The sequence below is a fragment of the Aquarana catesbeiana genome, linkage group LG01 (genome assembly GCF_042186555.1).
Source record: "Aquarana catesbeiana isolate 2022-GZ linkage group LG01, ASM4218655v1, whole genome shotgun sequence".
NCBI lineage: Eukaryota > Metazoa > Chordata > Amphibia > Anura > Ranidae > Aquarana > Aquarana catesbeiana.
In genome coordinates, this window is record NC_133324.1 from 518,428,354 (window position 1) to 518,442,832 (window position 14,479).

Here is a 14,479-nt window from a genome sequence, read left to right on the forward strand (position 1 = left end):
ATAAGACTAAATTCAGACATAACTGGGGTATCCATCAACCAAACCCAACATAAAGTCTCCGCTTATGCTTATCTGATGTTTTCACTATCAAACCCGATAATCTCACTTCCAAATCTATTAAAAGAATTTACTGTATATGGCGCCCTATCTCACCTAAAAATCAATTTTGCGAAATCAGAAGCGATGGGGGTGGGGATCTCACCTACACAACTTACACATCTCCAATCCAGCTTCAAGCTGAAGTGGACGAATAGAGCCCTAAAATATTTGGGTACATATATTCCTCCATCATTATCCCAATTATATGAACTAAACTTCCCCCCATTGTTAGCAAAAATCAAAACGCTCCTGACCAACTGGCAAACTGGTCTCCATTCCTGGCTAGGCCGATGCAACATTTTGAAGATGTCCATACTACCAAAAATCCTATATTTAATGCAGTCCCTCCCCATACGCATCCCCTCTATCTTTTTTAAGCGGGTACAATCAGCCTTTACAGACTTTGTTTGGGCAAAAAAAAGACCCAGATTCTCTAACAAACTACTAGTACTCGCCAAAAAAAACGGGGGTCTTGCATTACCAAACATCCGTGCATATTATCACGCGGTACATTTAGGAAGGCTCATAGACTGGCGTCGCCATCAAGAGACCAAGTTGTGGACTCATATTGAACAATCCCACACCAGTATCCCACTAGGGGGCACTCCATGGTGTTATCAGGGCATACCTACAGAGCTTAGACGCCACCCGCTGATTGGTAACACGGCAAGAAAATGCTCACAACTAATTTCCCAGACGACTCTCACATCCCAAAATTCACCTCTATATCCAGTAATAGGCAACCCTTTGTTCAAACCGGGATTAGAAGATGGAATCTTCCGGAAACTTGGGGAGGCGGGACTACACTTAGCATCCCACTATAGCAATGGGGGACGTTGGAGAACACATAGAGAATTCTCTGATCCAAATGGTTTATTCCGTTTGGACTTTATGCGAACACTTCAGTTGCGACACTTCCTCAACTCTATCCCGCCCCCACCTGCGGAAATCAATCGAACTCCTACGACCCTGGAGACACTCCTTACAGAGACGGGAGCTTTACCACACACGTTATCGTTGGCTTACAGTCTCATAAATACTCCCCCTACAGACTTTGTTCCCCCGGGACTATTGAAATGGGAGTTGGAAATAGATTGTAGGTTTAACACCATAAAGAGACAACGTATTCTTGGATTCACGCATAAATCATCTATTTGCGCCAAGATCCAAGAAACAAATTATAAAATACTTTCCCGATGGTATAGAACTCCAGTACTATTGCATACATTTTTCCCTACGACATCAGAAATGTGCTGGCGTTGTCAGAGAGAAAAGGGAACCCTCTTGCACATCTTCTGGACTTGTCCCAAATTGGCACACTTCTGGAAAGTAGTACGAGAAACAGTACAAAATTTTACTGACAGGACAATAACCGACGACCCTGCATTCTTTTTGCTACACGCTACAGGCACCCCAGACAGAATTTACAAGAAGTCCGTGATACGCCACCTACTGGATGCAGCCAAGGCTTGCATTCCGCTTTGTTGGAAATCTCCTCTCCTGCCGACTATTGATATGTGGCTGGAGAAAGTAGAAGAAATAAGGAAAATGGAAGACCTCATCCTGACGGCACAACACAGAGAAGAAACATTCTCTAAGACCTGGCAACTATGGACCATGTTCATATACTCGTCAGCGGGCCAAGCACTAAGAAGGACTGACGACGTCCCATGACCGCAAACTCACAACGCACAATCGATACCTCCCAAACTGAAAAGCCAGTTCTCTGACAAACTCAGATCGTATGTTGCTCCATGTTCGTGGGTTTCAAACCCCCTCCAATCCTCTAACCCTCTTCCCTCTAATCCCTTATCTCTCTCCCCTATCTATTCCCCCTTTCTTAGCTTCCTTTCTCTGCTATTATCTTATTCTTTTAATATATACTTCTTCTTAATCCTTTTATTAAAGAAAAGAGGACCAAACCCGTGGACAATAATTCATCATAACACAAATTGAGTTTAAAAAGAAGAGTGCATATTCTTTAGGATAGCGGTCTCTAACACGTTATACTTGGTATTGTTAGAAGGTTTCATGGAAATGAGTAATCGCAATGCACAATGTACATCTTTTCTTGTCACTCTGTACTAAACATGTTATAAATGTGATACTGTGTATCTTGTTGGTCCATTTGGGCCAGGTTCTACATATAAATTAACAATTAAAAAAAAAAAAAAAAAAGAAAATCAGTGAGACAAACGGCATGGGTACCCCCCCAGTCCATTACCAGGCCCTTTGGGTCTTGTATGGATATTAAGGGGAATCCCACACCCAAATTAAAAAAGGAAAGGAGTGGGGCCCCAGGCCCTCTGAACAGCAGTATACAGGCGGTGCAAACAAAACAGGGACTGTAGGTTTGTTGTTAAGTAGAATCTGTTTGTAATTTTGAACTGGTACATTTTTAAAGTGTAGCTCCAGCCAAAAAATATATTTTTAAGCTTTTTGGAAAACATAGGGAAGGGTTATCACCCCTGTGACATTTGTTTTGCTGTCTGTGCACCTCTTCAGAAGATTTTACCTCACTTTCTGTTCCAATGACAAATGTTTTTTGACAATTTGGGGTTTTTAGTGAAACAAGGATTGGTGATAAAGCATCAGTGGAGAGGAGACACATTTTTCCCATTATTAACTCTTACAGGAGAGAATTTCCCTTCCTAGGGATAGATTTCATCTCACTTCCTGTTGTCTCCTTTCGTTTCAAGTAGGAGTCGTTTGTAAGTTGGATGTTTGAAAGTAGGGGCCTGCTCTATATACTCTGCAGAAATTGGGGCCTTAGGTGTTGGTGTTGCCACAACACTGTAAGCCCTCACAGTTACTCTTGGTGGGCACAGGAACGGGCTCTGCTGCAAAATATTAGATCAAGAATTGTAATTACATAACCCCTGTTGAACAGGGTCAGAAAAATTGGGCCTTTGTTGGTGGTGGTGCTGGTGCCACAACACTGTAAGTCCTCACAGTTACTCTTGGTGGGCGCAGAAGCAGGCCCTGCTGTGAAATATTAGAATTGTAATTACATGCATCTGTTAAACAGGGGCAGAAAAATTGGGCCTTTGGTGGTGCTGGTGCTGGTGCCACAACACTGTAAGTCCTCACAGTTACTCTTAGTGGGAGCTTGAACGGGCCCTGCTGTGAAATATTACATCAAGAATTGTAATTACATGCACCTGTTGAACAGGGGCAGAAAAATTGGGCCTTTGGTGGTGGTGGTGCTGGTGCCACAACCCTGTAAGTCCTCACAGTTACTCTTGGTGGGCGCAGAAACGGGCCCTGCTGTAACATATTAGATCAAGAATTGTAATTACATGTCCCTGTTAAACAGGGGCTTAGCTGCCAGAACACTGCAACCCCTCACAGATACTCTAGTTGGAGCACAGGAATGAGCCCTCCTGCAAAATATTGCATCAAAAATTGTAATTACACGCCCCTGTTAAACAGGGGCTGAAAAATTGGGCCTTAGGCACTGGTGCTGGTGCCACAACACTGCAACCCCTCACAGATACTCCAGTTGGAGCGCAGGAACAAGCCCTGCTGAAAAGTATTGCATCAAAAATTGTAATTACACGCCCTTGTTAAACAGGGGCTGAAAAATTGGGCCTTAGGCACTGGTGCTGGTGCCACAGCACTGCAACCCCTCACAAATACTCTAGTTGAGTGCAGCAACAAACCCTCCTTGCAAAATATTGCATGAAAAATTGTTAAACAGGGGCTGAAAAATTGGGCCTTAGCCACTGCTGATGGAGCCCAGAAGCAAAAATACTCTTACAAGATATTAGCATGATCATTGAGGAGGAAGAAGATAGTCACTCAGCATAACAGGATAGTCACTCAGCATCAGCAAGGGATCTGACATTTCAAAAAAAAATATTCGGCATCAGGTGCTTGGTAGTTGGTGGTGATCCAAGACTGATTCATTTTTATGAAGGTTAGTCGATCGACCGAGTCGGTGGACAGGCGCACCCTGTGATCGGTTACAAAACCTCCAGCAGCACTGAATTTGCGTTCCAAAAGAACGCTGGATGCTGGACAGGCCAGTAGGTCAATTGCATACTGTGCAAGCTCTGGCCAGTGATCCATCCTCAAGACCCAGTAACCCAGAGGATTTTCGATGGGAAAGGTGTCCAAGTCAGATCTTGCCCCTAGGTATTCCTGCACCATGTAAAACAGATGCTGGCGATGGTTGCTGGAACCGATCATACCTTGGGGCTGCGGACTAAAAAATTGTCTGAACGCATCGGTCAGATGGCCACCTTCTCCACCACTCCTTCTTTGACTGACCGAAGCCTCAGCAACACGTTGTCCAGGAACGGGAGTTTGTAACCTCCCAGTCTCTGGGAACGCGTTGCCATGCAGCGTAGGTTTGCTGAGGCATTCGGTCCGGAGTCCTCTGGGTCACTAAGGACGACAAGATCCGCAGCCACCTCCTCCCAGCCACGTACAAGTCCATGGATTTCTTGGGACTGTAAATGATCCCTTAAAGACTGCTGCTGATGCTGAGTGCCAGGCTCCACCTCCATGCTGACACAATCCTCCTCTTCCTCCTCCTCCTCATCCTCTTCCTGTGTGATCGGAGGGCACGCAGGAACACTATCTGGATAAAGGGGGCCTTGAGAGCTAAGGAAGTCCTCCTCTTCCTGCCTCTGTTCTGCCTCAAGTGCTCTGTCCATTATTCCACACGTGTGCTCCAACAGGTGGACAAGGGGGACAGTGTCACTGATGTATGCACTGTCACTGCTCACCATCCTTGTGGCCTCCTCAAATGGTGACAGGACAGTGCATGCATCCCTGATTATGGCCCATTGGCGTGGGGAAAAAAAAACAAGCTCCCCTGACCCTGTCCTGGTGCCATAGTCACACAGGTACTCATTGATGGCCCTCTGCTGTGTGTGCAGCCACTGCAGCATGGCCAACGTTGAGTTCCACCTGGTGGGCATGTCACAGATTAGGCGGTTCTTGGGCAGGTTAAATTCCTTTTGGAGGTCAGCCAGCTGAGCACTGGCATTATATGACCTGCGGAAATGCACACAGACTTTCCTGGCCTGCCTCAGGACATCCTGTAAGCCTGATACCTGCCCAAGAACAGCTGCACCACCAAGTTAAGGATGTGAGCCAAACAGGGCACATGGGTCAGTTGTCCCTGTCGGAGGGCGGAGAGGAGGTTGGTGCCATTGTCGCAAACCACCATACCCGCCTTAAGCTGGCGTGGCGTCAACCACCTCTGAACCTGCCCCTGCAGAGCTGACAGAATCTCTGCCCCAGTGTGGCTCCTGTCCTCCAAGCACACCAGCTCAAGCACCGCATGGCATCTTTTGGCCTGCGTGCTTGCATAGCCCCTTGAACGCCTACGGAGCACCGCTGGTTCCAAAGTCAAATCAGCACAGGAAGAGGCCATGGAGGAAGAAGAAGAGGAGGGGGTGGAGGAGAGAGGTGTGGCAGAATCAACACTAGTAGCATTTTGGAGGTGTGGTGGCAGAACAACCTCCAACACTACTGCACCCTGTCCTGCATCCGTCCCAGCTGCCAGAAGAGTCACCCAGTGCACAGTGAAAGATAGGTAATGTCCCTGTCCATGTCTGCTGGACTATGAGTCAGCGGTAATGTGCACCTTACCACTGACCGCCCTATCCAGCGAGGCCAAGACATTGCCTTCCACATGCCGATAGAGAGCCGGAATCGCCTTCTGTGAGAAAAAGTGGCGTTTGGGAACCTGCCACTGAGGAACCTCACATTCCAGAAACTCACGGAAGGGGGCAGAGTCTACCAACTGAAAAGGCAGCAGTTGAAGTGCTAGCAATTTAGCCAAGCTAGCATTCAACCGCTGGGCATGTGGATGGCTGGGAACGAACTTCTTTTGGCGGTGCAGCAGCTGGGGCAGGGAAATTTACCTGGTACAATTTGACATTGGTGTACCGATAGCAGATTGCCCCCAAGTACTTGGCTGTGACACACCTAATTCTACACCTTCATTCCCTTCAGTGCAGGTCTCAGAGAGGACTGAAGGTATAGTGGGATTGGAGATCCCAGATGATGAGGAGCAAGGAGAGGTCCTCTTTGTTCTTTGGTGTGGATCTTTTAGGTATGCTTGCCAACGAACTGCATGGCAGGTCAACATATGTCTGGTCAAGCATGTGGTGCCCAAGCGGGACATGTTTTGGCCACGAGAGATACGCTTGAGACATATCTTGCAAATAGCAGCGGTGGGATCTGATGCACTCGTCTCAAAAAAGGCCCACACCAAAGAACTTTTGGAATGCGCCCTGCACATGCGGAGCTCTGCGGTGTGATGCAGTCGTGTGCTGCCCTTAAGCTGGCCCCTGGAGGGCATCCTGCCTCGTTGGTGATGTGCCTCCTCCTCCTCTTCCTCTCTCCTATCAGGCACCCATGTGTAGTCAGTGACCTCATCATCCCCTCCCTCCTCATCACTGGTGCAAAGCTGGCAGTATGCTGCAGCTGGGGGAACATGACTGCCAGATTGCTGTCCTTCTTGGGCACCCCTCTGTCCTTCTTGGGCACCCCCTCTCTCTGGGCTCACGTTACTGCCTTCCTCTAGCTGGGTACCATCATCGGAGCCTTCAAAACGCTGGGCATCCTCCTGGAGCATGTACCCAAATCTGTGGTCAAACAGTTCGGGGGACTCCTCAAGAGGACATGGTGGGGCTAGGGAAGGAGTGACTGATGCCATTGAGCCAAGGGAAGAGGCCGCGTTGGCAGCTTCTTTGCAAGACAAAGTACCCTGAGCCTGAGTGAGAGAGGATGAGGAGGATGAGGACAGCTTGGTCATCCACTCTACCAAGTCTTCCGCATGTTGCGGCTCAACGTGGCCAGCTGCCGAAAAACAGGACAAGTGTGTCCCTCGGCCATGTGCTGATGAGGATGCACCGTCTCCACGACCAGCACTGTTGCCTCTAGACACAGAGCCTGCTTGCCCTCTTTTATTGGCTTGTGACTGTCTGCCTCTCCTTGTTGGCCTTCCAGACATACTAATGGCCTGGAGTGAGATGTAGCTGCACAAAGCTGGGATGTATATATATACTGATACTGCAGCTAGCAGAATCAACTGCCTGCCTGTAGTATTATTAGTAACTTCTTTGCCAGACAGAGTACCCTGAGCCTGGGTGAGAGAGGATGAGGAGGATGAGGATGGCTTGGTCATCCACTCTACCAAGTCTTCCGCATGTTGCAGCTCAACGCGGCCAGCTGCTGAAAAAAAGGACAAGCGTGTCCCACAGCCACGTGCTGATGAGGATGCACTGTCTCCACAACCAGCACTGTTGCCTCTAGACACAGAGCCTGCTTGCCCTCTTTTATTGGCTTGTGACTGTCTGCCTCTCCTTGTTGGCCTTCCAGACATAATAATGGCCTGCAGTGAGATGTAGCTGCACAAAGCTGGGATGTATATATATACTGATACTGCAGCTAGCAGAATCAACTGCCTGCCTGTAGTATTATTAGTATGAGAACACCAGCAATTGTCTTCAGGTAGCTTTAGGTGCACACTGTGCAAAGGACGCAGTGCACTAACTGTAAATACTGTAACTGCCTGCCTGTGGTATTAATAGGAGCAGAACAACAGCAATTGTCTTCAGGTAACTTTAGGTGCACACTGTGCAGAGGACACAGTACACTAACTGTAAATACTGTAGCTGCCTGCCTGTGGTATTAATAGGATCAGAAGAACAACACCAATTTTATTCAGGTAGCTTTAGGTGCACACTATGCAGAGGACACAGTACACTAACTGTAAATACTGTAGCTGCCTGCCTGTTGTATTAATATAGGATCAGAAGAACACCACTAATTTTCTTCAGGTAACTTTAGGTGCACACTGTGCAGAGGACGCACTACACTACCTTGTAAATACTGCAGCTGCCTGCGGTACTGTACTAATAGGATTAGAAGAACACCACTAATTTTGTTTAGGTAGCTTTAGGTGCACACTGTGCAGAGGACGCACTAAACTAACTTGTAAATACTGCAGCTGCCTGCGGTACTTTATTAATAGGATCAGAAAAACACCACTAATTTTGTTTAGGTAGCTTTAGGTGCACACTGTGCAGAGGACACACTAAACTAACTTGTAAATACTGCAGCTGCCTGCGGTACTGTACTAATAGGATCAGAAGAACACCACTAATTTTCTTCAGGTAGCTTTAGGTGCACACTGTGCAGAGGACGAACTACACTAGCTTGTAAATACTACAGCTGCCTGTGGTACTGTACTAATAGGATCAGAGGAACACCACTAATTTTCTTCAGGTAACTTTAGGTGCACACTGTGCAGAGGACGCACTACACTAACTTGTAAATACTGCAGCTGCCTGCGGTAATGTACTAATAGGATCAGAAGAACACCACTAATTTTCTTCAGGTAGCTTTAGGTGCACACTGTGCAGAGGACGCACTACACTAACTGTAAATACTGTAGCTAATAGGACTAATAGGATCAAAAGAACACCAGTAATTTTCTTCAGGTAGCTGTAAATACTGTATATAAATATATACACAACTAATACATTTGCCCACCTGAGCTGTGGATCTACACAACTTTGTGGAGTGCACAACTAATAAATTCGCCCACCTGAGCTGTGGATCTCTGCAGGTCCTCCAGAGTTACCATGATCCTCTTGGCTGCTTCTCTGATTAATACTATCCTTACCCGGCCTGTCAGTTTAAGTGGATGGCCATGTCTTGGTAGGTTTGCAGTTGTGCCATACTCTTTCCATTTTCTAATGATGGATTAAACTGTGCTTCATGAGCTGTTCAAAGCTTGAGATATTTTTTATAACCTAACCCTGCTTTAAACGTCTCCACAACTGTATCCCTGATCTGTCTGGTGTGTTCCTTGGCCTTCAAGATGTTGTTTGTTTACTAAGGTTCTCAAAGAAACCTCTCAGGGCTTCACAGAACAGCTGTATTTATACTGAGATTAAATTACACACAGGTGGACTCTATTTACTAATTACGTGACTTCTGAAGGCAATTGGTTCCACTAGATTTTAGTTAGGGGTATCGGAGTAAATGCAAATGCACTTCACTCTTTTCATATACTTATTTGTAAAAAATTTGGGAAACCATTTATCATTTTCCTTCCACTTCACAATTATGTGCCACTTTGCGTTGGTCTATCACATAAAATCCCAATAAAATATATATATTTTTTGGTTGTAACATGACAAAATGTGGAAAATTGAATGGGGTATGAATACTTTTTCCAGGCTCTGTACTCCCTTTCAAAAACAAAACTGGAAGTTTTAAGAGACTATATACAAACAAATGTGTTGCAGCTTGTAACGACTGTAGTGCATGTGGAGAGGCTTTAATGAAGGCGCAGGACATCAGAACCAATAAGATGTAATAATTTCATCCCACCCTAAAATTCCCATACAATATGGTGTATATCTATATATATATATATATATATATATATATATATATCTACAGGACATTCAGTAAGGGTTTATATCTACTTTAAGAGACCAATGACCACAAGCCCTTCGCTAATCTGTCCCTATGTATTTTATTAACAGCACTCCTATGTTTTCCCTATCACAGTAAAGCACATTGTCATTATGAGGCTGTTAGGAACCTATCTCTTTGTATTGAGGGTATTGGTTTATCCAAATACCCCCTTGTTGGCCCTTCTAAGCCATCCTACTTAAGTTCAAAGGCAAAGATGTACATTATTGGTAGTTGGTCGCTGTGGTGGTAAAACTGTGCAAGTTTTCTGAGTCCATAAAATATAAACTGTTTGGGTTCACCTTAAACCCATGCTCGACCCAAATGTGAGCCCCATCCCTACAGATAGCTATAAAAAGCCCTCAAATATCTAAATTAAATTTATTGCAACAAATCTGAAACTATTGGTGGGTCCAATTAAGTCAAACGCAAGCAGAAAAAAATATATTCTTGGGGCATTCCTTATGCTGTGTACATCCCCAATGTTACTACAGTTGTTAAAAAAAAGTGACATTTTCATTTTCTGACAGTCTTAGAAAATCATAGCTGGCTGCCAATTGTATTGTAAAATGTAATTTCAATAAAGAAATGTTCGTAAAATGGTTTGTGTGGGACCTGTGGCAAGAGCTGAATTTTCTTTAATGGTTAGCCATGATGAGAGAAATATGTGGACTGCTATTGCTATTGAGTAGAGATGGGTGAACAGTTCTAGCCGTGCATAAGTTCGGTACGAACTTCACCTGTTCGACTGCTCGTCGATCATCCGAATTTGCTTTTAGCTCAACAAGATGTTCGCCTGCCAAGTGCCTAACAATGCACTTCATGCTTCACAGTGCATTCTAGGGCCCTAATTGGATGAAGCCTTGCATCTGACCGCTGGTCAGGTGCAAGGCTTTGGCAATTAGCACCATCAGAGCCCTGATTGGACAAAGTGATGATTACTTTTTCCAATCAAGGCTCAGTAATCATAGTCCCACCCCACACTATAAAAGCTAACTTCCCATAGCCAGCTCTTAAAGTGTGTTGGAGTGGAGATAGATGGAGCAGGGCTCATTTTGCTACTAGCAGTTAGTGTGTTCACTTATTGTAACTCTTGAGTGCAAAGTGTTAGTTTATTATTAGTATAGTATGTGAGACTAGTGTGTCAGTGTAGTGTGTTAATGTAGTGCAGTGTTTAACACAGCTTTACATCCGACTGAGTGTAGAGTGTTAGTTTACTGTTAGTACAGTGTATGTGAATAGTGTGTCAGTGTAGTGTGTTAGTTTAGTCAGTGTAGAGTGTTAGTGTATTGTTAATAGAGTGTGTGAGAATAGTGTTAGTGTAGTACAGTGTTTAACACAGCATTACATTACATTTGGTGCAGTGTACAGTGCTGCTGAATACTTTCTTTTTTGGTTGCTGCATGTTTTTTTTTTTTTTGTGTCTTTTTTTTGTTCCCTGCCTGCCCCCTTTTTCTTAAATTATCAGCCGCAGTTGTTCTGACTGCGACGTGGCATTCCCCCCTTTTTTTATATATATTTGTCAGTCCTCAATTTAAAATGCACCAAACACCACTTTTCAGTGAATAAAGTGCATCCAATTACACATTTCCCAGTATCTATAAAATTTGTGTAATAAGCCCTAAGGAAAGGCAGATGTTCCTATGCAACTATGAGGGGGCCAGCAACATTTGTGTCCACAGGCCACAGGCAAAGGTGGACATTGGCTGTCCTCAGGTGGGGCACGTTTGTCCTTTTTTAGTGATGTTGCCCATGCTATCCACCCACAGAATGTAGAGGAGGCGGTGGACTGGCTTACTAAACCATCCTCATAGTCTTCATCCTCTATGACCCTTCAAGCTGGCACTAGTGCGTAGTCCACCGCAGCTGCCAGAGTGGCTTATTCTGCCTCCTTGTCTGCAGCTACTCCTGCCATAGCCCCAGCAACATGCATGGAGGAGTCAGCTGAATTATTTGAATGCAGTATCAGCCACTTGCTGCTTAACCACTTCAATACCAGGCACTTTCACCCCCTTCCCGCCCAGGACAATTTTCAGCTTTCAGTGCTGTCGCATTTTGAATGACAATTGCGCAGTCATGCAACACTGCACCCAAACGACATTTTTATGATTTTCTTCCCACAAATAGAGCTTTATTTTGGTGGTATTTGATCACCACTGGGGTTTTTATTTTTTGCTAAACAAACTAAAAAAGACCGACATTTTTGAAAATATTTAGTTTTACTTAGTTTCGGTTATAAAATTTAGTTTTCTCCTTCACTGACGGGCACTGATAGGCACTGATGAGTTGGCACTAATAAGGTGGCACTGATGGGCACTGATATTTAGAATTGATGGGCACTGATAGGTGGCACTGATATGCAGCACTGATGGGCACCAATAGGCGGCACTGATATGCAGCACTGATGGGCACTGATAGACACTGATAGGTGGCACTGATGGGCACTGACAGGCGCCACTGACAGACGGCTGTGATGGGCACTGACAGGTGGCTGTGATGGGCACTGATAGGCAGTACTGATTGGCACTGATAGGTGGCACTGACAGGTGGCACTGATGGGCAGCACTGATGAGGTACTGACAGGTGTTACTGTAGGGCACTGTGATGGGCACTGATTGGCACTGTGGTGGGCACTGATTGGCACTGATATGGGCACTTATTGGCACTGTGATGGGCACCTACAGCCATTTCTGATGGGGCACTGACTGGCAGCTGATGGGCACCTTTTTGGCAGTTGTGGTGGCACATCTGATGGGGCTGTGCTGATAATCAATGTGCTGATTATTAGCACAGACACCCCCGCTGACAGGGAGAGCCGCCGATCGGCTCTCCCTGTCAGTGCAAACCAAAGAATGCTATTTACCAGCACTTCCTGGTTCATGCGATGATCAGTTGTGATTGGTCACAGCTTATCACGTGGTAAGGAGCCTCCGTCAGAGGCTCCATACCGCGATCAGAGATGCAGTGTGTCAGACTGACACACAGCACCTCCGATCGCTGCGCTGCACGCCCCCGCAGGTGAGGGCCGGCATGTTATCCTGCTGGACGTCATATGACACCCAATCAGGATGAACTGAACCACCGCCCAGCTGTCATTCTGCTATAGGCCGGGCGGGAAGTGGTTAAGGATGCACAGACATTACTTGATTCAGATGTTGGTTCTGCGGTAGAGGAAGGGACTAACGTAAGCCAACAGAGAGGGGAGAACACTGATAAACAACACAAGGCAGTTATGTTCCCCCAGCCACAGTGTTTTGCCAAGTTGGCCCCAGTGATGGTGAGGATGGAGGGGATGCTGACATGCCTTGGGTGTCGGATAAAGCAGAGAAAAAAGTGAGGGGGAGAAACAACCTCAATGAGGTAGGATGTCCTCCATAGGCAGGTATCATGGAAGAGTAGAGAGCAGCCACCCTATGCCATCTGATAATTTGGCTTCTTCACATAAGGCTTGCTCACTGTGGTACAAAAATGTGTTATTTACATCCAAAGTCTGCCAAAGAGACACCAGAATGTATCCTTAAAATCTCTAATCTTGTTCTGAGTGCACTAAATTGTGGCCCCAAGCCGTTGTTTACTAAATAAATAAAGCATGTGGGAGAAAATCTATTTAAATGTCATTTTTTTTCTTTATAAATGTCAGTTTTGCTGCAGCAGGTCTATACACAGTATAGATGTACCACTTTACAGGCAGACTAAAGGGACCCCCCCCCCCAGGCACTATATAAATGAATTGTTTGTTTTTATTGATTCACTTTATTCACTTGATTGGGGACTTTTGACTTTTCCTGTTTGGCTCACATAGAATAACTTTTATTGAAGCTGGAGTTGGGCTTCAAGTTTAATACGAAAAGGAAAACAGAATAAGCAAGGCAGCCACAAGAGGTCACTGAAGAGCAGTTAGTTCTAGCTTATGTGTTAGCTCACAAGTTTGCAAAAACTGGTTTGCTGTTTATGGACCCAGTGAAAGAATTTTAACACAGTAATTTTATATTCAATCCATATGCGAAAGCATCAAGCACTATTATTTATTTATTTTGATCTTTTATTTCCATTGTTTATGTTACACTAGCTCCTGCATGCTAAATCTGTCATTTACTAACCGTGAACAAACTGGACCAGCACACTCCATTTGTCATCAAATGTAAGCTTATTTAATGGAAGCAGTGAACAAAGTAATTTTTTGTAATATTTTTTAAAAATAAATACTTATTGTATTTCTGTAACATTGAATGTTACAATGCGATCTTACAACTATTGCCTTATTCTGTCTGCACAAGTGTTTTTAATACCGTGGTGCCACAAAGAACCAAAGAACACAATTTTGTTCAACATATTTTAATAATGTTGATTTTTTTTTTAAAGGTTAATTAGTAAAATTCTGTGTTAACACAATAGTGGTGAGACCCTCCTGTTTGTGTTTGTGTTTAACACGTGACAAATAAGTAGTGTTATTAATCTAGAAATCCAAGTAACACAATCTGTTAATTGTATTTATCTGTGACATACAAGTGAAACACTATGTGAAATCACTGCACTCCATGCTGTGACATATCAAACCATTGCATCACAGTCCATATATATCAGATCCATCCAAGAGGAACTGCTTGTGACCACATCTAGTGTAATATCAGCTGCATACATTCAAGTGTCTTCGTGTGTCTTCCACCTCACCCCTGTGTTCAGTGAATCACACCCTCCAGAAATGCACTCACCGAATTACAATGCCAGCACTTTCATGCAAGGCAAAAAACGCTAGTTTTACCACACCCAGGGGTAAATGGAATAATCGGTGTCCAGGAGGATAGTTGTTACATAGATCCACATGAAAGAAAATAAAGTGCTCCAACAGTGTAAACCAGCAAATAACATTTATTAAAACCATTGCAATCTTCAACTGATGCACTCACATTTTACCAAAGATAAAACAGCA